The sequence below is a fragment of the Dendrobates tinctorius genome, unplaced genomic scaffold (assembly GCF_039654945.1).
Source record: "Dendrobates tinctorius isolate UK_male_01 unplaced genomic scaffold, ASM3965494v1 ptg000275l, whole genome shotgun sequence".
In the NCBI taxonomy this organism is placed as follows: domain Eukaryota; kingdom Metazoa; phylum Chordata; class Amphibia; order Anura; family Dendrobatidae; genus Dendrobates; species Dendrobates tinctorius.
This window is the reverse complement of record NW_027361942.1, coordinates 356,264-383,069: the sequence shown is the minus strand read 5'-3', so window position 1 is coordinate 383,069 and position 26,806 is coordinate 356,264. Positions and strand designations below refer to the sequence as shown.

At 48.8% G+C, this 26,806-nt stretch overlaps 1 protein-coding gene and 1 long non-coding RNA gene across 3 annotated transcripts in view; one reads left to right on the top strand and one right to left on the bottom strand.

Moving 5' to 3' along the window:
- Positions 1-558: 558 nt before the first annotated feature.
- Positions 559-4,627, bottom strand: LOC141072547 (uncharacterized). Its single transcript, XR_012226698.1, has 2 exons — positions 4,034-4,627; positions 559-1,745 (listed from the first exon to the last, which is right to left on the bottom strand). It is a non-coding gene; the product is annotated as an uncharacterized lncRNA (long non-coding RNA).
- A 21,825-nt stretch (positions 4,628-26,452) lies between these two features.
- Positions 26,453-26,806, top strand: part of LOC141072546 (uncharacterized) — a 129,319-nt gene continuing 128,965 nt past the window's right edge. For both annotated transcript variants that reach the window (XR_012226697.1, XM_073559811.1), the window contains exon 1: positions 26,453-26,501. The gene's annotated coding sequence lies outside the window, so the exon portion shown is untranslated. The remainder of the gene's footprint in view (positions 26,502-26,806) is intronic.

Below are 26,806 nucleotides of genomic sequence, written 5' to 3'. Positions count from 1 at the left end.
GATCACACAGCCCTGTACACACACGTATATATACACCGTACACTGGAGATGGTGACACTGGGGGATCACACAGCTCTGTACACACACGTATATATACACCGTACACTGGAGATGGTGACACTGGGGGATCACACAGCTCTGTACACACACGTATATATACACCGTACACTGGAGATGGTGACACTGGGGGATCACACAGCTCTGTACACACACGTATATATACACCGTACACTGGAGATGGTGACACTGGGGGATCACACAGCTCTGTACACACACGTATATATACACCGTACACTGGAGATGGTGACACTGGGGGATCACACAGCTCTGTACACACACGTATATATACACCGTACACTGGAGATGGTGACACTGGGGGATCACACAGCTCTGTACACACACGTATATATACACCGTACACTGGAGATGGTGACACTGGGGGATCACACAGCTCTGTACACACACGTATATATACACCGTACACTGGAGATGGTGACACTGGGGGATCACACTGTGACGGGAGTATTCTCCAGAGCAAGGAGGGACAACAGGCCTGGGAATAATCCAACAGATTTATTGACCAAAAAACAGGAACAACACGAAGGTAATTTGCAGAGTCCCAAAATAAGTCCACAGGAAACTGATTCGGGGCACCTCCCGACAATCCTTGTGCCAGATCACAAAACCATAGTCCTTTAAGAGTCCCAGAAATCCACCACGATCACACAGAGGCCGAAGCTTCCTCAGACAGCCTCGTCCTTCTCTTTTAGCATCCAACTCACATCTGATCTTAAAGCAAGAATGTATTGTCAGGGCTCCTGGGATCAGTCCATCTGAAGGGGGGTAGGGGTCACACCTACTATTCAATGGTTTGGTCCATCAGAAGATTCTAGAAATGTAAGGGCTCCACTTAGTCTACAGGATGTGTATTGTAGGTTATCTTCTGCTTAGGAAAACAATAGCCAAAGTTCCACTAGCTGTTGACACAAGCCTAAATTAGATTATGGTCCAGGTACATCACAAGACATTGCAAGTATTGGGGGAAGGAGACATGGTTAATTTACAGCAAATGAACCAGAGGAAAGTTAAATGACATATTATACAAAATACAGGACAGGGCAAGACTGCAAATCATGACAATCCCTTCCCCTCCCAATTTGTGTACGTACTAGGGACCTCTACAGGTCACTGGTTAAGTACACACAGGCATGGCTGACAGGACTCAGGGCTCCTCTTGCCTGGACAGTCCATCTGCATTTTGGTGTTGGCTGCCTCTTCTATACTGTATGGTAAAGTTATAGGGCTGCAGTGCCAGGCTCCATCGTAGTAAGCGTCCATTGTCCCCAGAGACTCTGTTCAGCCAGGTGAGGGGATTGTGATCAGTAATGACAGTGAATTCTCGTCCATACAGATACGGCCTTAGTTTCCTAAGGGCCCACACTACAGCCAGACATTCTTTTTCAACAGTTGCATAGGCCACTTCTCGGTCCAGCAGTTTCCGGCTGAGGTAGGCAATGGGGTGCTCGTCCCCAGCTGCATTCACCTGGCTGAGGACAGCTCCCAGTCCATAAGCAGAGGCGTCCGTCTGCACAATGAATCTCCTCTTGTAGTCTGGAGCAGCCAGAACAGGGTCACAGACCAGAGCGTCCTTCAGCTGGTTAAAAGCCTCATCACAGGCTGGAGTCCAGATCACCAGCCGGGGCATCGTTTTCTTGGTCAGGTCGGTAAGAGGCTTGGCCACAGTGCTGAAATGAGAAACAAATTTTCGGTAATAACTGGCAGTGCCCAAAAAAGCCATAACTTGTTTCTTAGTTTGGGGTACAGGCCAGTCTCTAATAGCCTGGATTTTGGCAGGTTCGGGACGGAGCTTCCCTCCTCCTACTCTATGCCCTAGGTACTGGACTTCACCCATCCCCAATTGGCATTTATCTGGTCGAATGGTTAGGCCTGCTGCAAGAAGCAGGTCAAGAATAACGGCTACTTGGTTCAGATGTTCCTCCCACGTCTGGCTGAAGATAGCGATATCATCCAAGTAGGCACAAGCAAAGTCACCACATCCCCGGAGGATCTGGTCCACCATTCTCTGGAAGGTGGCCGGGGCATTCTTCATTCCAAAGGGCATATTTAGGAATTCATACAGACCAAAGGGGGTTATAAAAGCGGACCGTTCTCTCCCCTCCTCCGTCAGAGGGATTTGCCAGTATCCCTTACTGAGATCAAAGATAGTGACATATCGGGATCCAGCCAGTCGGTCTAGAAGTTCGTCAATACGAGGCATTGGGTAAGGATCACTGACGGTATGGTCGTTTAGTCGTCGATAGTCCACACAAAATCGAGTACTCCCATCCTTCTTGGGTACTAACACCACAGGAGAGGCCCAAGGGCTATGGGAGGCCTGGATTACCCCAAGCTGTAGCATCTCCTCCAGTTCGTGCTGCATGGTGTTTCGAACTGATTCAGGTACCCGGTAAGGAGCCTGTTGTATGGGACGGATGCCCTGAGTGTCCACATGATGTTGGGTGACGGTGGTTCGGCCTGGTTGGGATGAGAAAGCAGCACGTCTCTGTTGAAGCACTCCCAGCATCTGGTTTTTCTGTAAGGAATCCAGGTGATCTCCCAGAGGAACCTGTTCCACAGTGGATGGGGCTCTCGCTGCTTCCACGAGATCAGGTAGGGAGTCCTCATCCTCTTGACCGTCCTCTGAAGCTAGCCGACAGCTTGCTATCATTGGAAGGGTCCGGTCATGGTACTCCTTAATCATATTCACATGGACAGTCTTTTGTCTTAGCCCCTGATCATCTAAAGCAAGAAGGTAATTGGTGTCATTCAGTTTTCTGAGAACCCGGAAGGGACCCTCCCATGTTGTCTGCAGTTTATTCTGCCGATGGGGAACAATCATTAAGACCTGTTGTCCTTCTACAAACTCCCGGTAGCGTGCTTTACGGTCATACCATGTCTTCTGTCTGGTTTGAGCCATCCGCACATGACTCTGGGCAAAACTAGCAAGTTGGGCCAGGGTTTCTCGCAGCTTTAGGACATAAGGGACAACAGGGGCCCCTGTATCTTCAACTTGCCCCTCCCAGTATTCCTTGAGCAGGGTTAAGGGTCCTCGGACCTTTCTTCCAAAGAGTAGTTCAAAGGGGGAGAACCCAGTGGACTCCTGGGGAACTTCCCGATAGGCAAACAAGAGATGGGGTAGGTACTTCTCCCAGTTTGAATCTCTGTCAGTGAAGGCCCTCAGCATATTCTTCAGAGTGCCATTAAATCGTTCACAAAGTCCATTTGTTTGGGGATGATACGGGGTCGTGCGGATCGCTCGTACTCCACAGGTGCGCCACAGACACTGGACCAGCTCTGACATGAACTGGGAGCCTTGGTCCGACAAGATCTCACTGGGAAATCCTACTCTGGTGAAAATGGTAACCAGGGCCTCGGCCACCTTGGCTGCAGAAATACTTGACAAGGCCACCGCTTCTGGATATCGGGTGGCATAGTCCACAACAGTGAGAATGTACTGCTTTCCAGATTTACTTGGTTTAGCCAGAGGTCCAATGATATCAACAGCTACTCTTTGAAAGGGTTCTTCTATTATAGGGAGCGGTTGCAGGGGTGCCTTTGGGTGATCTCCGGGTCGCCCTCTACGCTGACATATGTCGCAAGTTCGGCAGAAATGCGCCACTGCTTGGGAAATCCCAGGCCAATAGAAAGATTGAGTCAATCGCCTCTCGGTGCGGGTTTTGCCTTGATGGCCAGCAGTAGGAATATCATGAGCAAGGTGTAATAGGGGAATTCTGTATTTCTGAGGAACAATCAGCTGTTTGCTATAAGTCCAGGGCTTATCTAGGGAGTCGGCATTGGTAACCCGATACAGAAGTCCATTTTCTCTGATAATTCTTTCTCCATTCTCCCCTAGCTGCCCTATTTCAGCTCGAGCTCTAAAACTAGCTAGGGTGGGGTCAGTCTCCACTTCTTGTCTAAACTGAACTTTATCCCAGGTAACATTCATATTATCCCCACAAGAAGAATCACTCACCGGCTGTGACGGCAGTTCTGGTGGCCTCATTTCCATGGATGGGTTGTACACGTCCACATTTGCTGCTCTCTTGGCTTGACTTCGGGTTACCGCACCGACAAAGTGGCAATGAAGATTCCCCACATCATTTCCTAGAAGAACGTCTGCAGGGAGGCCGCTCATCACACCGACCATGCATTGTTTGGCCCCAAAGCCATAATCCAGGGTCACACTCGCTCTTGGAATATATCTCTGGGTACCTCCAGCCAATTCAATGGCAATTCCTGGTCCCTTTTGAATTGCTTCTGGTTGAATTACTCGGGGATCGGCTATGGTGAGAAAAGCCCCAGTGTCACGGAAGCCAACAACTTTTTGACCATCCAGCACGACCTCCTGTAGATGTTTGTGCTGAAGATCAGAAGAACAGGTGGCTGGGGCTCGCACCCCATAGACTCCTGGTAGGGAAGCCAGGATATCAGAGTCACTTGGCAAGTCCTCAGGCACTGAATCCATCTCTTCTCCAGGTGAGGGGGTCTGTAGATAATGAACAGGCAAAGGCGGTCTGTAGGTGTTCTGCCTCCGTACACCTGGACATTGGAATTGCATATGCCCGGGCTGCCCACATCCATAGCATCTGCGCTCTGGGATTCTTCCTCCACGTCGTAGTCCCAAAGGTGGAGCAGGAGTAACGCGAGGCACAGTCACACGAAGGTCACCATGAGTTGATGGTCTAGTGGGATGGTGAATATTGGAGGCAGAAGGACCAGGGGCCGCCAGCGTTGGGGGGCTGGTAGTGTTTTTCTCCCTGAGTAGTAATTTTTTCCACTGAGGCTTGATGGTGAGAGCCTCATCAGCTAGAGCTGCAGCTTCCTCCACTGTTGCTGGTCTCCTTTCACGCACCCATTCCCGGATCTCAGCGGGGCACTTAAAATAAAACTGCTCTTTTAGGATGACCTGCAGGAACGTTTCCCAGGTTATTGCCTCCTCTGCCTCCAGCCAGCGATGACATATATGTTTGAGTTTGTGAGCATACATCTTGAAGGACACTTCCTCATCACAGGCTAAAGTACGGAACTGAGTCCTGTAAGTGTCTGGGGTCACAGCATAATGTTCTAGAATAGTCTGTTTAATCTCCGTATACTCACAGTTCAACCGAGGGTCCATAGCTCTATAGGCTGCGGCAGCTCCACCCTCTAAGAGCCCCACAAGATGTCGGACGCGCTCCCTTTCCAGCATTGCCCTCTCCTCCATCCTGCGCTGCCTCTCCTTGGCTGTGCGCATGACCTCCCTCTTATCTTCTATGGTAGCCTCTTCTCCCAGCAAGGCCATCTCCTCCTCGTACCACACAACCCACTGACTTTTTTGGGTATTTACCTCCGACTGCCGCCTTTCCTCTCTTTGCTGTGAGGATCCTTCCTCAGCATCATCTTGCAGGTGAACTGCTTCCAAAGCCTCAATCAGCTGCTCCTTGGAGAGTCCCTTGTAGCTGACTCCCAGTTCACGGGCCTTTGTTTGTAGGTTCACCGCAGTCCAGTTCTTGTACTCTGCGGTGCTGGTTCCAGATGTCGATGGGCCGTAGTCCTCCATTCCTTCTGCTCTGATCCCACCGCTGCCACCAGTTTGTGACGGGAGTATTCTCCAGAGCAAGGAGGGACAACAGGCCTGGGAATAATCCAACAGATTTATTGACCAAAAAACAGGAACAACACGAAGGTAATTTGCAGAGTCCCAAAATAAGTCCACAGGAAACTGATTCGGGGGCACCTCCCGACAATCCTTGTGCCAGATCACAAAACCATAGTCCTTTAAGAGTCCCAGAAATCCACCACGATCACACAGAGGCCGAAGCTTCCTCAGACAGCCTCGTCCTTCTCTTTTAGCATCCAACTCACATCTGATCTTAAAGCAAGAATGTATTGTCAGGGCTCCTGGGATCAGTCCATCTGAAGGGGGGTAGGGGTCACACCTACTATTCAATGGTTTGGTCCATCAGAAGATTCTAGAAATGTAAGGGCTCCACTTAGTCTACAGGATGTGTATTGTAGGTTATCTTCTGCTTAGGAAAACAATAGCCAAAGTTCCACTAGCTGTTGACACAAGCCTAAATTAGATTATGGTCCAGGTACATCACAAGACATTGCAAAGTATTGGGGGAAGGAGACATGGTTAATTTACAGCAAATGAACCAGAGGAAAGTTAAATGACATATTATACAAAATACAGGACAGGGCAAGACTGCAAATCATGACACACACAGCTCTGTACACACACGTATATATACACCGTACACTGGAGATGGTGACACTGGGGGATCACACAGCTCTGTACACACACGTATATATACACCGTACACTGGAGATGGTGTCACTGGGGGATCACACAGCTCTGTACACACACGTATATATACACCGTACACTAGAGATGGTGACACTGGGGGATCACACAGCTCTGCACACACACGTATATATACACCATACACTGGAGATGGTGACACTGGGGGATCACACAGCTCTGCACACACACGTATATATACACCATACACTGGAGATGGTGACACTGGGGGATCACACAGCTCTGTACACACACGTATATATACACCGTACACTGGAGATGGTGACACTGGGGGATCACACAGCCCTGTACACACACGTATATATACACCGTACACTGGAGATGGTGACACTGGGGGATCACACAGCTCTGTACACACACGTATATATACACCGTACACTGGAGATGGTGACACTGGGGGATCACACAGCCCTGTAAACACACGTATATATACACCGTACACTGGAGATGGTGACACTGGGGGATCACCCAGCTCTGCACACACACGTATATATACACCGTACACTGGAGATGGTGACACTGGAGGATCACACAGCTCTGTACACACACATATATATACACCGTAAACTGGAGATGGTGACACTGGGGGATCACACAGCTCTGTACACACATGTATATATACACCATACACTGGAGATGGTGACACTGGGGGATCACACAGCTCTGTACACACACGTATATATACACCATACACTGGAGATGGTGACACTGGGGGATCACACAGCTCTGTACACACACGTATATATACACCATACACTGGAGATGGTGACACTGGGGGATCACACAGCTCTGTACACACACGTATATATACACCGTACACTGGAGATGGTGACACTGGGGGATCACACAGCTCTGTACACACACGTATATATACACCGTACACTGGAGATGGTGACACTGGGGGATCACACAGCTCTGTACACACACGTATATATACACCATACACTGGAGATGGTGACACTGGGGGATCACACAGCTCTGTACACACACGTATATATACACCATACACTGGAGATGGTGACACTGGGGGATCACACAGCTCTGTACACACACGTATATATACACCGTACACTGGAGATGGTGACACTGGGGGATCACACAGTTCTGTACACACACGTATATATACACCGTACAATGGAGATGGTGACACTGGGGGATCACACAGCTCTGTACACACACGTATATATATACACCATACACTGGAGATGGTGACACTGGAGGATCACACAGCTCTGTACACACACGTATATATACACCATACACTGGAGATGGTGACACTGGGGGATCACACAGCTCTGTACACACACGTATATATACACCGTACACTGGAGATGGTGACACTGGGGGATCACACAGCTCTGTACACACACGTATATATACACCATACACTGGAGATGGTGACACTGGAGGATCACACAGCTCTGTACACACACGTATATATACACCGTACACTGGAGATGGTGACACTGGGGTATCACACAGCTCTGTACACACACGTATATATACACCGTACACTGGAGATGGTGACACTGGGGGATCACACAGCGCTGTACACACACGTATATATACACCGTACACTGGAGATGGTGACACTGGGGGATCACACAGCTCTGTACACACACGTATATATACACCGTACACTGGAGATGGTGACACTGGAGGATCACACAGCTCTGTACACACACGTATATATACACCGTACACTGGAGATGGTGACACTGGGGGATCACACAGCTCTGTACACACACGTATATATACACCGTACACTGGAGATGGTGACACTGGGGGATCAAACAGCTCTGTACACACACGTATATATACACCGTACACTGGAGATGGTGACACTGGGGGATCACACAGCTCTGTACACACACGTATATATACACCATACACTGGAGATGGTGACACTGGGGGATCACACAGCTCTGTACACACACGTATATATACATCGTACACTGGAGATGGTGACACTGGGGGATCACACAGCTCTGTACACACACGTATATATACACCATACACTGGAGATGGTGACACTGGGGGATCACACAGCTCTGTACACACACGTATATATACACCATACACTGGAGATGGTGACACTGGGGGATCACACAGCTCTGTACACACACGTATATATACACCATACACTGGAGATGGTGACACTGGGGGATCACACATCTCTGTACACACACGTATATATACACCATACACTGGAGATGGTGACACTGGAGGATGACACAGCTCTGTACACACACGTATATATACACCGTACACTGGAGATGGTGACACTGGGGGATCACACAGTTCTGTACACACACGTATAAATACACCGTACACTGGAGATGGTGACACTGGGGGATCACACAGCTCTGTACACACACGTATATATATACACCATACACTGGAGATGGTGACACTGGAGGATCACACAGCTCTGTACACACACGTATATATACACCATACACTGGAGATGGTGACACTGGGGGATCACACAGCTCTGTACACACACGTATATATACACCGTACACTGGAGATGGTGACACTGGGGGATCACACAGCTCTGTACACACACGTATATATACACCGTACACTGGAGATGGTGACACTGGGGGATCACACATCTCTGTACACACACGTATATATACACCATACACTGGAGATGGTGACACTGGAGGATCACACAGCTCTGTACACACACGTATATATACACCGTACACTGGAGATGGTGACACTGGGGGATCACACAGTTCTGTACACACACGTATAAATACACCGTACACTGGAGATGGTGACACTGGGGGATCACACAGCTCTGTACACACACGTATATATATACACCATACACTGGAGATGGTGACACTGGAGGATCACACAGCTCTGTACACACACGTATATATACACCATACACTGGAGATGGTGACACTGGGGGATCACACAGCTCTGTACACACACGTATATATACACCGTACACTGGAGATGGTGACACTGGGGGATCACACAGCTCTGTACACACACGTATATATACACCGTACACTGGAGATGGTGACACTGGGGGATCACACAGCTCTGTACACACACGTATATATACACCGTACACTGGAGATGGTGACACTGGGGGATCACACAGCTCTGTACACACACGTATATATACACCGTACACTGGAGATGGTGACACTGGGGGATCACACAGCGCTGTACACACACGTATATATACACCGTACACTGGAGATGGTGACACTGGGGGATCACACAGCTCTGTACACACACGTATATATACACCATACACTGGAGATGGTGACACTGGAGGATCACACAGCTCTGTACACACACGTATATATACACCGTACACTGGAGATGGTGACACTGGGGGATCACACAGCTCTGTACACACACGTATATATACACCGTACACTGGAGATGGTGACACTGGGGGATCACACAGCTCTGTACACACACGTATATATACACCATACACTGGAGATGGTGACACTGGGGGATCACACAGCTCTGTACACACACGTATATATACACCGTACACTGGAGATGGTGACACTGGGGGATCACACAGCTCTGTACACACACGTATATATACACCGTACACTGGAGATGGTGACACTGGGGGATCACACAGCCCTGTACACACACGTATATATATACACCGTACACTGGAGATGGTGACACTGGGGGATCACACAGCTCTGTACACACACGTATATATACACCGTACACTGGAGATGGTGACACTGGAGGATCACACAGCTCTGTACACACACGTATATATACACCGTACACTGGAGATGGTGACACTGGGGGATCACACAGCACTGTACACACACGTATATATACACCGTACACTGGAGATGGTGACATTGGAGGATCACACAGCCCTGTACACACACGTATATATACACCGTACACTGGAGATGGTGACACTGGAGGATCACACAGCTCTGTACACACACGTATAAATACACCGTACACTGGAGATGGTGACACTGGGGGATCACACAGCTCTGTACACACACGTATATATATACACCATACACTGGAGATGGTGACACTGGAGGATCACACAGCTCTGTACACACACGTATATATACACCATACACTGGAGATGGTGACACTGGGGGATCACACAGCTCTGTACACACACGTATATATACACCGTACACTGGAGATGGTGACACTGGGGGATCACACAGCTCTGTACACACACGTATATATACACCATACACTGGAGATGGTGACACTGGAGGATCACACAGCTCTGTACACACACGTATATATACACCGTACACTGGAGATGGTGACACTGGGGGATCACACAGCTCTGTACACACACGTATATATACACCGTACACTGGAGATGGTGACACTGGGGGATCACACAGCGCTGTACACACACGTATATATACACCGTACAGTGGAGATGGTGACACTGGGGGATCACACAGCTCTGTACACACACGTATATATACACCATACACTGGAGATGGTGACACTGGAGGATCACACAGCTCTGTACACACACGTATATATACACCGTACACTGGAGATGGTGACACTGGGGGATCACACAGCTCTGTACACACACGTATATATACACCGTACACTGGAGATGGTGACACTGGGGGATCACACAGCTCTGTACACACACGTATATATACACCATACACTGGAGATGGTGACACTGGGGGATCACACAGCTCTGTACACACACGTATATATACACCGTACACTGGAGATGGTGACACTGGGGGATCACACAGCTCTGTACACACACGTATATATACACCGTACACTGGAGATGGTGACACTGGGGGATCACACAGCCCTGTACACACACGTATATATACACCGTACACTGGAGATGGTGACACTGGAGGATCACACAGCTCTGTACACACACGTATATATACACCGTACACTGGAGATGGTGACACTGGGGGATCACACAGCACTGTACACACACGTATATATACACCGTACACTGGAGATGGTGACATTGGAGGATCACACAGCCCTGTACACACACGTATATATACACCGTACACTGGAGATGGTGACACTGGAGGATCACACAGCTCTGTACACACACGTATATATACACCGTACACTGGAGATGGTGACACTGGGGGATCACACAGCGCTGTACTCACACGTACATATACACCGTACACTGGAGATGGTGACACTGGGGGATCACACAGCGCTGTACACACACGTATATATACACCGTACACTGGAGATGGTGACACTGGGGGATCACACAGCTCTGTACACACACGTATATATACACCGTACACTGGAGATGGTGACACTGGGGGATCACACAGCTTTGTACACACACGTATATATACACCGTACACTGGAGATGGTGACACTGGGGGATCACACAGCTCTGTACACACACGTATATATACACCGTACACTGGAGATGGTGACACTGGGGGATCACACAGCTCTGTACACACACGTATATATACACCGTACACTGGAGATGGTGACACTGGGGGATCACACAGCTCTGTACACACACGTATATATACACCGTACACTGGAGATGATGACACTGGGGGATCACACAGCTCTGTACACACACGTATATATACACCGTACACTGGAGATGGTGACACTGGGGGATCACACAGCGCTGTACACACACGTATATATACACCGTACACTGGAGATGGTGACACTGGGGGATCACACAGCTCTGTACACACACGTATATATACACCATACACTGGAGATGGTGACACTGGAGGATCACACAGCTCTGTACACACACGTATATATACACCGTACACTGGAGATGGTGACACTGGGGGATCACACAGCTCTGTACACACACGTATATATACACCGTACACTGGAGATGGTGACACTGGGGGATCACACAGCTCTGTACACACACGTATATATACACCATACACTGGAGATGGTGACACTGGGGGATCACACAGCTCTGTACACACACGTATATATACACCGTACACTGGAGATGGTGACACTGGGGGATCACACAGCTCTGTACACACACGTATATATACACCGTACACTGGAGATGGTGACACTGGGGGATCACACAGCCCTGTACACACACGTATATATATACACCGTACACTGGAGATGGTGACACTGGGGGATCACACAGCTCTGTACACACACGTATATATACACCGTACACTGGAGATGGTGACACTGGGGGATCACACAGCACTGTACACACACGTATATATACACCGTACACTGGAGATGGTGACATTGGAGGATCACACAGCACTGTACACACACGTATATATACACCGTACACTGGAGATGGTGACATTGGAGGATCACACAGCCCTGTACACACACGTATATATACACCGTACACTGGAGATGGTGACACTGGAGGATCACACAGCTCTGTACACACACGTATATATACACCGTACACTGGAGATGGTGACACTGGGGGATCACACAGCGCTGTACACACACGTACATATACACCGTACACTGGAGATGGTGACACTGGGGGATCACACAGCGCTGTACACACACGTATATATACACCGTACACTGGAGATGGTGACACTGGGGGATCACACAGCTCTGTACACACACGTATATATACACCGTACACTGGAGATGGTGACACTGGGGGATCACACAGCTTTGTACACACACGTATATATACACCGTACACTGGAGATGGTGACACTGGGGGATCACACAGCTCTGTACACACACGTATATATACACCGTACACTGGAGATGGTGACACTGGGGGATCACACAGCTCTGTACACACACGTATATATACACCGTACACTGGAGATGGTGACACTGGGGGATCACACAGCTCTGTACACACACGTATATATACACCGTACACTGGAGATGATGACACTGGGGGATCACACAGCTCTGTACACACACGTATATATACACCATACACTGGAGATGGTGACACTGGGGGATCACACAGCTCTGTACACACACGTATATATACACCGTACACTGGGGATGGTGACACTGGGGGATCACACAGCTCTGTACACACACGTATATATACACCGTACACTGGAGATGGTGACACTGGGGGATCACACAGCACTGTACACACACGTATATATACACCGTACACTGGAGATGGTGACACTGGGGGATCACACAGCTCTGTACACACACGTATATATACACCGTACACTGGAGATGGTGACACTGGGGGATCACACAGCACTGTACACACACGTATATATACACCGTACACTGGAGATGGTGACACTGGAGGATCACACAGCTCTGTACACACACGTATATATACACCGTACACTGGAGATGGTGACACTGGGGGATCACACAGCTCTGTACACACACGTATATATACACCGTACACTGGAGATGGTGACACTGGGGGATCACACAGCTCTGTACACACACGTATATATACACCGTACACTGGAGATGGTGACACTGGGGGATCACACAGCTCTGTACACACACGTATATATACACCGTACACTGGAGATGATGACACTGGGGGATCACACAGCTCTGTACACACACGTATATATACACCATACACTGGAGATGGTGACACTGGGGGATCACACAGCTCTGTACACACACGTATATATACACCGTACACTGGAGATGATGACACTGGGGGATCACACAGCTCTGTACACACACGTATATATACACCGTACACTGGAGATGGTGACACTGGGGGATCACACAGCGCTGTACACACACGTATATATACACCGTACACTGGAGATGGTGACACTGGGGGATCACACAGCTCTGTACACACACGTATATATACACCATACACTGGAGATGGTGACACTGGAGGATCACACAGCTCTGTACACACACGTATATATACACCGTACACTGGAGATGGTGACACTGGGGGATCACACAGCTCTGTACACACACGTATATATACACCATACACTGGAGATGGTGACACTGGAGGATCACACAGCTCTGTACACACACGTATATATACACCGTACACTGGAGATGGTGACACTGGGGGATCACACAGCGCTGTACACACACGTATATATACACCGTACACTGGAGATGGTGACACTGGGGGATCACACAGCTCTGTACACACACGTATATATACACCATACACTGGAGATGGTGACACTGGAGGATCACACAGCTCTGTACACACACGTATATATACACCGTACACTGGAGATGGTGACACTGGGGGATCACACAGCTCTGTACACACACGTATATATACACCGTACACTGGAGATGGTGACACTGGGGGATCACACAGCTCTGTACACACACGTATATATACACCATACACTGGAGATGGTGACACTGGGGGATCACACAGCTCTGTACACACACGTATATATACACCGTACACTGGAGATGGTGACACTGGGGGATCACACAGCTCTGTACACACACGTATATATACACCGTACACTGGAGATGGTGACACTGGGGGATCACACAGCCCTGTACACACACGTATATATATACACCGTACACTGGAGATGGTGACACTGGGGGATCACACAGCTCTGTACACACACGTATATATACACCGTACACTGGAGATGGTGACACTGGGGGATCACACAGCACTGTACACACACGTATATATACACCGTACACTGGAGATGGTGACATTGGAGGATCACACAGCACTGTACACACACGTATATATACACCGTACACTGGAGATGGTGACATTGGAGGATCACACAGCCCTGTACACACACGTATATATACACCGTACACTGGAGATGGTGACACTGGAGGATCACACAGCTCTGTACACACACGTATATATACACCGTACACTGGAGATGGTGACACTGGGGGATCACACAGCGCTGTACACACACGTACATATACACCGTACACTGGAGATGGTGACACTGGGGGATCACACAGCGCTGTACACACACGTATATATACACCGTACACTGGAGATGGTGACACTGGGGGATCACACAGCTCTGTACACACACGTATATATACACCGTACACTGGAGATGGTGACACTGGGGGATCACACAGCTTTGTACACACACGTATATATACACCGTACACTGGAGATGGTGACACTGGGGGATCACACAGCTCTGTACACACACGTATATATACACCGTACACTGGAGATGGTGACACTGGGGGATCACACAGCTCTGTACACACACGTATATATACACCGTACACTGGAGATGGTGACACTGGGGGATCACACAGCTCTGTACACACACGTATATATACACCGTACACTGGAGATGATGACACTGGGGGATCACACAGCTCTGTACACACACGTATATATACACCATACACTGGAGATGGTGACACTGGGGGATCACACAGCTCTGTACACACACGTATATATACACCGTACACTGGGGATGGTGACACTGGGGGATCACACAGCTCTGTACACACACGTATATATACACCGTACACTGGAGATGGTGACACTGGGGGATCACACAGCACTGTACACACACGTATATATACACCGTACACTGGAGATGGTGACACTGGGGGATCACACAGCTCTGTACACACACGTATATATACACGGTACACTGGAGATGGTGACACTGGGGGATCACACAGCACTGTACACACACGTATATATACACCGTACACTGGAGATGGTGACACTGGAGGATCACACAGCTCTGTACACACACGTATATATACACCGTACACTGGAGATGGTGACACTGGGGGATCACACAGCTCTGTACACACACGTATATATACACCGTACACTGGAGATGGTGACACTGGGGGATCACACAGCTCTGTACACACACGTATATATACACCGTACACTGGAGATGGTGACACTGGGGGATCACACAGCTCTGTACACACACGTATATATACACCGTACACTGGAGATGATGACACTGGGGGATCACACAGCTCTGTACACACACGTATATATACACCATACACTGGAGATGGTGACACTGGGGGATCACACAGCTCTGTACACACACGTATATATACACCGTACACTGGAGATGATGACACTGGGGGATCACACAGCTCTGTACACACACGTATATATACACCGTACACTGGAGATGGTGACACTGGGGGATCACACAGCGCTGTACACACACGTATATATACACCGTACACTGGAGATGGTGACACTGGGGGATCACACAGCTCTGTACACACACGTATATATACACCATACACTGGAGATGGTGACACTGGAGGATCACACAGCTCTGTACACACACGTATATATACACCGTACACTGGAGATGGTGACACTGGGGGATCACACAGCTCTGTACACACACGTATATATACACCGTACACTGGAGATGGTGACACTGGGGGATCACACAGCTCTGTACACACACGTATATATACACCATACACTGGAGATGGTGACACTGGGGGATCACACAGCTCTGTACACACACGTATATATACACCGTACACTGGAGATGGTGACACTGGGGGATCACACAGCTCTGTACACACACGTATATATACACCGTACACTGGAGATGGTGACACTGGGGGATCACACAGCCCTGTACACACACGTATATATATACACCGTACACTGGAGATGGTGACACTGGGGGATCACACAGCACTGTACACACACGTATATATACACCGTACACTGGAGATGGTGACACTGGGGGATCACACAGCTCTGTACACACACGTATATATACACCGTACACTGGAGATGGTGACACTGGGGGATCACACAGCACTGTACACACACGTATATATACACCGTACACTGGAGATGGTGACACTGGAGGATCACACAGCTCTGTACACACACGTATATATACACCGTACACTGGAGATGGTGACACTGGGGGATCACACAGCTCTGTACACACACGTATATATACACCGTACACTGGAGATGGTGACACTGGGGGATCACACAGCTCTGTACACACACGTATATATACACCGTACACTGGAGATGGTGACACTGGGGGATCACACAGCTCTGTACACACACGTATATATACACCGTACACTGGAGATGATGACACTGGGGGATCACACAGCTCTGTACACACACGTATATATACACCATACACTGGAGATGGTGACACTGGGGGATCACACAGCTCTGTACACACACGTATATATACACCGTACACTGGAGATGATGACACTGGGGGATCACACAGCTCTGTACACACACGTATATATACACCGTACACTGGAGATGGTGACACTGGGGGATCACACAGCGCTGTACACACACGTATATATACACCGTACACTGGAGATGGTGACACTGGGGGATCACACAGCTCTGTACACACACGTATATATACACCATACACTGGAGATGGTGACACTGGAGGATCACACAGCTCTGTACACACACGTATATATACACCGTACACTGGAGATGGTGACACTGGGGGATCACACAGCTCTGTACACACACGTATATATACACCGTACACTGGAGATGGTGACACTGGGGGATCACACAGCTCTGTACACACACGTATATATACACCATACACTGGAGATGGTGACACTGGGGGATCACACAGCTCTGTACACACACGTATATATACACCGTACACTGGAGATGGTGACACTGGGGGATCACACAGCTCTGTACACACACGTATATATACACCGTACACTGGAGATGGTGACACTGGGGGATCACACAGCCCTGTACACACACGTATATATATACACCGTACACTGGAGATGGTGACACTGGGGGATCACACAGCTCTGTACACACACGTATATATACACCGTACACTGGAGATGGTGACACTGGAGGATCACACAGCTCTGTACACACACGTATATATACACCGTACACTGGAGATGGTGACACTGGGGGATCACACAGCACTGTACACACACGTATATATACACCGTACACTGGAGATGGTGACATTGGAGGATCACACAGCCCTGTACACACACGTATATATACACCGTACACTGGAGATGGTGACACTGGAGGATCACACAGCTCTGTACACACACGTATATATACACCGTACACTGGAGATGGTGACACTGGGGGATCACACAGCTCTGTACACACACGTATATATACACCGTACACTGGAGATGGTGACACTGGGGGATCACACAGCACTGTACACACACGTATATATACACCGTACACTGGAGATGGTGACACTGGAGGATCACACAGCTCTGTACACACATGTATATATACACCGTACACTGGAGATGGTGACACTGGGGGATCACACAGCACTGTACACACACGTATATATACACCGTACACTGGAGATGGTGACACTGGGGGATCACACAGCTCTGTACACACACGTATATATACACCGTACACTGGAGATGGTGACACTGGGGGATCACACAGCTCTGTACACACACGTATATATACACCGTACACTGGAGATGATGACACTGGGGGATCACACAGCTCTGTACACACACGTATATATACACCATACACTGGAGATGGTGACACTGGGGGATCACACAGCTCTGTACACACACGTATATATACACCATACACTGGAGATGGTGACACTGGGGGATCACACAGCTCTGTACACACACGTATATAAATACACCGTACACTGGAGATGGTGACACTGGGGGATCACACAGCTCTGTACACACACGTATATATACACCGTACACTGGGGATGGTGACACTGGGGGATCACACAGCTCTGTACACACACGTATATATACACCGTACACTGGAGATGGTGACACTGGGGGATCACACAGCTCTGTACACACACGTATATATACACCGTACACTGGAGATGGTGACACTGGGGGATCACACAGCACTGTACACACACGTATATATACACCGTACACTGGAGATGGTGACACTGGGGGATCACACAGCTCTGTACACACACGTATATATATACACCGTACACTGGAGATGGTGACACTGGGGGATCACACAGCTCTGTACACACACGTATATATACACCGTACACTGGAGATGGTGACACTGGGGGATCACACAGCGCTGTACACACACGTATATATACACCGTACACTGGAGATGGTGACACTGGAGGATCACACAGCTCTGTACACACACGTATATATACACCGTACACTGGAGACGGTGACACTGGAGGATCACACAGCGCTGTACACACACGTATATATACACCGTACACTGGAGATGGTGACACTGGGGGATCACACAGCTCTGTACACACACGTATATATACACCGTACACTGGAGATGGTGACACTGGAGGATCACACAGCTCTGTACACACACGTATATATACACCGTACACTGGAGATGGTGACACTGGAGGATCACACAGCGCTGTACACACACGTATATATACACCGTACACTGGAGATGGTGACACTGGGGGATCACACAGCTCTGTACACACACGTATATATACACCGTACACTGGAGATGGTGACACTGGGGGATCACACAGCTCTGTACACACACGTATATATACACCGTACACTGGAGATGGTGACACTGGGGGATCACACAGCTCTGTACACACACGTATATATACACCGCACACTGGAGATGGTGACACTGGGGGATCACACAGCGCTGTACACACACGTATATATACACCGTACACTGGAGATGGTGACACTGGAGGATCACACAGCTCTGTACACACACGTATATATACACCGTACACTGGAGATGGTGACACTGGAGGATCACACAGCGCTGTACACACACGTATATATACACCGTACACTGGAGATGGTGACACTGGGGGATCACACAGCTCTGTACACACACGTATATATACACCGTACACTGGAGATGGTGACACTGGGGGATCACACAGCTCTGTACACACACGTATATATACACCATACACTGGAGATGGTGACACTGGGGGATCACACAGCTCTGTACACACACGTATAGATACACCATACACTGGAGATGGTGACACTGGGGGATCACACAGCTCTGTACACACATGTATATATACACCGTACACTGGAGATGGTGACACTGGGGGATCACACAGCTCTGTACACACACGTATATATACACCATACACTGGAGATGGTGACACTGGGGGATCACACAGCACTGTACACACACGTATATATACACCGTACACTGGAGATGGTGACACTGGGGGATCACACAGCTCTGTACACACACGTATATATATACACCGTACACTGGAGATGGTGACACTGGGGGATCACACAGCTCTGTACACACACGTATATATACACCGTACACTGGAGATGGTGACACTGGGGGATCACACAGCTCTGTACACACACGTATATATATACACCGTACACTGGAGATGGTGACACTGGGGGATCACACAGCACTGTACACACACGTATATATACACCGTACACTGGAGATGGTGACACTGGGGGATCACACAGCTCTGTACACACACGTATATATACACCGTACACTGGAGATGGTGACACTGGGGGATCACACAGCTCTGTACACACACGTATATATACACCGTACACTGGAGATGGTGACACTGGGGGATCACACAGCACTGTACACACACGTATATATATACACCGTACACTGGAGATGGTGACACTGGGGGATCACACAGCTCTGTACACACACGTATATATACACCATACACTGGAGATGGTGACACTGGGGGATCACACAGCTCTGTACACACACGTATATATACACCGTACACTGGAGATGGTGACACTGGGGGATCACACAGCACTGTACACACACGTATATATACACCGTACACTGGAGATGGTGACACTGGGGGATCACACAGCACTGTACACACACGTATATATACACCGTACACTGGAGATGGTGACACTGGGGGATCACACAGCTCTGTACACACACGTATATATACACCATACACTGGAGATGGTGACACTGGAGGATCACACAGCTCTGTACACACACGTATATATACACCGTACACTGGAGATGGTGACACTGGGGGATCACACAGCTCTGTACACACACGTATATATACACCGTACACTGGAGATGGTGACACTGGGGGATCACACAGCACTGTACACACACGTATATATACACCATACACTGGAGATGGTGACACTGGGGGATCACACAGCTCTGTACACACACGTATATATACACCGTACACTGGAGATGGTGACACTGGGGGATCACACAGCCCTGTACACACACGTATATATACACCGTACACTGGAGATGGTGACACTGGGGGATCACACAGCTCTGTACACACACGTATATATACACCGTACACTGGAGATGGTGACACTGGGGGATCACACAGCACTGTACACACACGTATATATACACCGTACACTGGAGATGGTGACACTGGGGGATCACACAGCACTGTACACACACGTATATATACACCGTACACTGGAGATGGTGACACTGGGGGATCACACAGCTCTGTACACACACGTATATATACACCATACACTGGAGATGGTGACACTGGGGGATCACACAGCACTGTACACACACGTATATATACACCGTACACTGGAGATGGTGACACTGGGGGATCACACAGCCCTGTACACACACGTATATATACACCGTACACTGGAGATGGTGACACTGGGGGATCACACAGCTCTGTACACACACGTATATATACACCGTACACTGGAGATGGTGACACTGGAGGATCACACAGCTCTGTACACACACGTATATATACACCGTACACTGGAGATGGTGACACTGGGGGATCACACAGCTCTGTACACACACGTATATATATACACCGTACACTGGAGATGGTGACACTGGAGGATCACATAGCCCTGTACACACACGTATATATACACCATACACTGGAGATGGTGACACTGGAGGATCACACAGCTCTGTACACACACGTATATATACACCGTACACTGGAGATGGTGACACTGGGGGATCACACAGCTCTGTACACACACGTATATATACACCGTACACTGGAGATGGTGACACTGGGGGATCACACAGCTCTGTACACACACGTATATATACACCGTACACTGGAGATGGTGACACTGGGGGATCACACAGCTCTGTACACACACGTATATATACACCGTACACTGGAGATGGTGACACTGGGGGATCACACAGCTCTGTACACACACGTATATATACACCGTACACTGGAGATGGTGACACTGGGGGATCACACAGCTCTGTACACACACGTATATATACACCGTACACTGGAGATGGTGACACTGGAGGATCACACAGCTCTGTACACACACGTATATATACACCGTACACTGGAGATGGTGACACTGGGGGATCACACAGCTCTGTACACACACGTATATATACACCGTACACTGGAGATGGTGACACTGGAGGATCACACAGCTCTGTACACACACGTATATATACACCGTACACTGGAGATGGTGACACTGGGGGATCACACAGCTCTGTACACACACGTATATATACACCATACACTGGAGATGGTGACACTGGGGGATCACACAGCTCTGTACACACACGTATATATACACCGTACACTGGAGATGGTGACACTGGGGGATCACACAGCTCTGTACACACACGTATATATACACCGTACACTGGAGATGGTGACACTGGGGGATCACACAGCTCTGTACACACACGTATATATACACCGTACACTGGAGATGGTGACACTGGGGGATCACACAGCTCTGTACACACACGTATATATACACCGTACACTGGAGATGGTGACACTGGGGGATCACACAGCTCTGTACACACACGTATATATATACACCGTACACTGGAGATGGTGACACTGGGGGATCACACAGCTCTGTACACACACGTATATATACACCGTACACTGGAGATGGTGACACTGGGGGATCACACAGCTCTGTACACACACGTATATATACACCGTACACTGGAGATGGTGACACTGGGGGATCACACAGCTCTGTACACACACGTATATATACACCGTACACTGGAGATGGTGACACTGGAGGATCACACAGCTCTGTACACACACGTATATATACACCGTACACTGGAGATGGTGACACTGGGGGATCACACAGCTCTGTACACACACGTATATATACACCGTACACTGGAGATGGTGACACTGGAGGATCACACAGCTCTGTACACACACGTATATATACACCGTACACTGGAGATGGTGACACTGGGGGATCACACAGCTCTGTACACACACGTATATATACACCGTACACTGGAGATGGTGACACTGGGGGATCACACAGCTCTGTACACACACGTATATATACACCGTACACTGGAGATGGTGACACTGGAGGATCACACAGCTCTGTACACACAGGTATATATACACCGTACACTGGAGATGGTGACACTGGGGGATCACACAGCTCTGTACACACACGTATATATACACCGTACACTGGAGATGGTGACACTGGGGGATCACACAGCTCTGTACACACACGTATATATATACACCGTACACTGGAGATGGTGACACTGGGGGATCACACAGCTCTGTACACACACGTATGTATACACCGTACACTGGAGATGGTGACACTGGGGGATCACACAGCTCTGTACACACACGTATATATACACCGTACACTGGAGATGGTGACACTGGGGGATCACACAGCTCTGTACACACACGTATATATACACCGTACACTGGAGATGGTGACACTGGAGGATCACACAGCTCTGTACACACACGTATATATACACCATACACTGGAGATGGTGACACTGGGGGATCACACAGCTCTGTACACACACGTATATATACACCGTACACTGGAGATGGTGACACTGGGGGATCACACAGCTCTGTACACACACGTATATATACACCGTACACTGGAGATGGTGACACTGGAGGATCACACAGCTCTGTACACACAGGTATATATACACCGTACACTGGAGATGGTGACACTGGGGGATCACACAGCTCTGTACACACACGTATATATACACCGTACACTGGAGATGGTGACACTGGGGGATCACACAGCTCTGTACACACACGTATATATATACACCGTACACTGGAGATGGTGACACTGGGGGATCACACAGCTCTGTACACACACGTATGTATACACCGTACACTGGAGATGGTGACACTGGGGGATCACACAGCTCTGTACACACACGTATATATACACCGTACACTGGAGATGGTGACACTGGGGGATCACACAGCTCTGTACACTCACGTATATATACACCGTACACTGGAGATGGTGACACTGGGGGATCACACAGCTCTGTACACACACGTATATATACACCGTACACTGGAGATGGTGACACTGGGGGGGATCACACAGCACTGTACACACACGTATATATATACACCATACACTGGAGATGGTGACACTGGGGGATCACACAGCTCTGTACACACACGTATATATACACCGTACACTGGAGATGGTGACACTGGGGGATCACACAGCTCTGTACACACACGTATATATACACCGTACACTGGAGATGGTGACACTGGGGGATCACACAGCTCTGTACACACACGTATATATACACCGTACACTGGAGATGGTGACACTGGGGGATCACACAGCTCTGTACACACACGTATATATACACCGTACACTGGAGATGGTGACACTGGGGGATCACACAGCTCTGTACACACACGTATATATACACCGTACACTGGAGATGGTGACACTGGGGGGGATCACACAGCACTGTACACACACATATATATACACCGTACACTGGAGATGGTGACACTGGGGGATCACACAGCTCTGTACACACAGGTATATATACACCGTACACTGGAGATGGTGACACTGGGGGATCACACAGCTCTGTACACACACGTATATATACACCGTACACTGGAGATGGTGACACTGGGGGATCACACAGCTCTGTACACACACGTATATATATACACCGTACACTGGAGATGGTGACACTGGGGGATCACACAGCTCTGTACACACACGTATATATACACCGTACACTGGAGATGGTGACACTGGGGGATCACACAGCTCTGTACACACACGTATATATACACCGTACACTGGAGATGGTGACACTGGGGGATCACACAGCTCTGTACACACACGTATATATACACCGTACACTGGAGATGGTGACACTGGGGGGGATCACACAGCACTGTACACACACGTATATATACACCGTACACTGGAGATGGTGACACTGGGGGATCACACAGCTCTGTACACACACGTATATATACACCATACACTGGAGATGGTGACACTGGGGGATCACACAGCTCTGTACACACACGTATATATATACACCGTACACTGGAGATGGTGACACTGGGGGATCACACAGCTCTGTACACACACGTATATATATACACCGTACACTGGAGATGGTGACACTGGGGGGATCACACAGCTCTGTACACACACGTATATATACACCGTACACTGGAGATGGTGACACTGGGGGATCACACAGCTCTGTACACACACGTATATATACACCATACACTGGAGATGGTGACACTGGGGGATCACACAGCTCTGTACACACACGTATAAATACACCGTACACTGGAGATGGTGACACTGGGGGATCACACAGCTCTGTACACACACGTATATATATACACCGTACACTGGAGATGGTGACACTGGGGGATCACACAGCTCTGTACACACACGTATATATATACACCGTACACTGGAGATGGTGACACTGGGGGATCACACAGCTCTGTACACACACGTATATATATACACCGTACACTGGAGATGGTGACACTGGGGGATCACACAGCTCTGTACACACACGTATATATACACCGTACACTGGAGATGGTGACACTGGGGGATCACACAGCTCTGTACACACACGTATATATACACCGTAAATTGGAGATGGTGACACTGGGGGATCACACAGCCCTGTACACACACGTATATATATACACCGTACACTGGAGATGGTGACACTGGGGGGGATCTGTACACACAGTCTCCTCTGTACACAGCTGATCCTTCAGACTGTTCTGTGTTCATTGTAAATAAAGCTGATACAAAATACATTGAGGAAGTGATGTCAGGATAGTCACATGACCTGAGAGGAGGAGGGAGGAGGAGCAGAGAGGTAATGGAGAGACTGTGTCTGTGTGATAGAGGAAGATAGAACATATAGAGGGGGGCGACACTGAATATAGAGGGGGCGACACTGAATATAGAGGGGGCGACACTGAATATAGAGGGGGCGACACTGAATATAGAGGGGGCGACACTGAATATGGAGGGAAAGACACTGAATATAGAGGGGGCGACACTGAATATAGAGGGGGCGACACTGAATATAGAGGGGGCGACACTGAATATGGAGGGAAAGACACTGAATATAGAGGGGGCGACACTGAATATAGAGGGAGAGACACTGAATATAGAGGG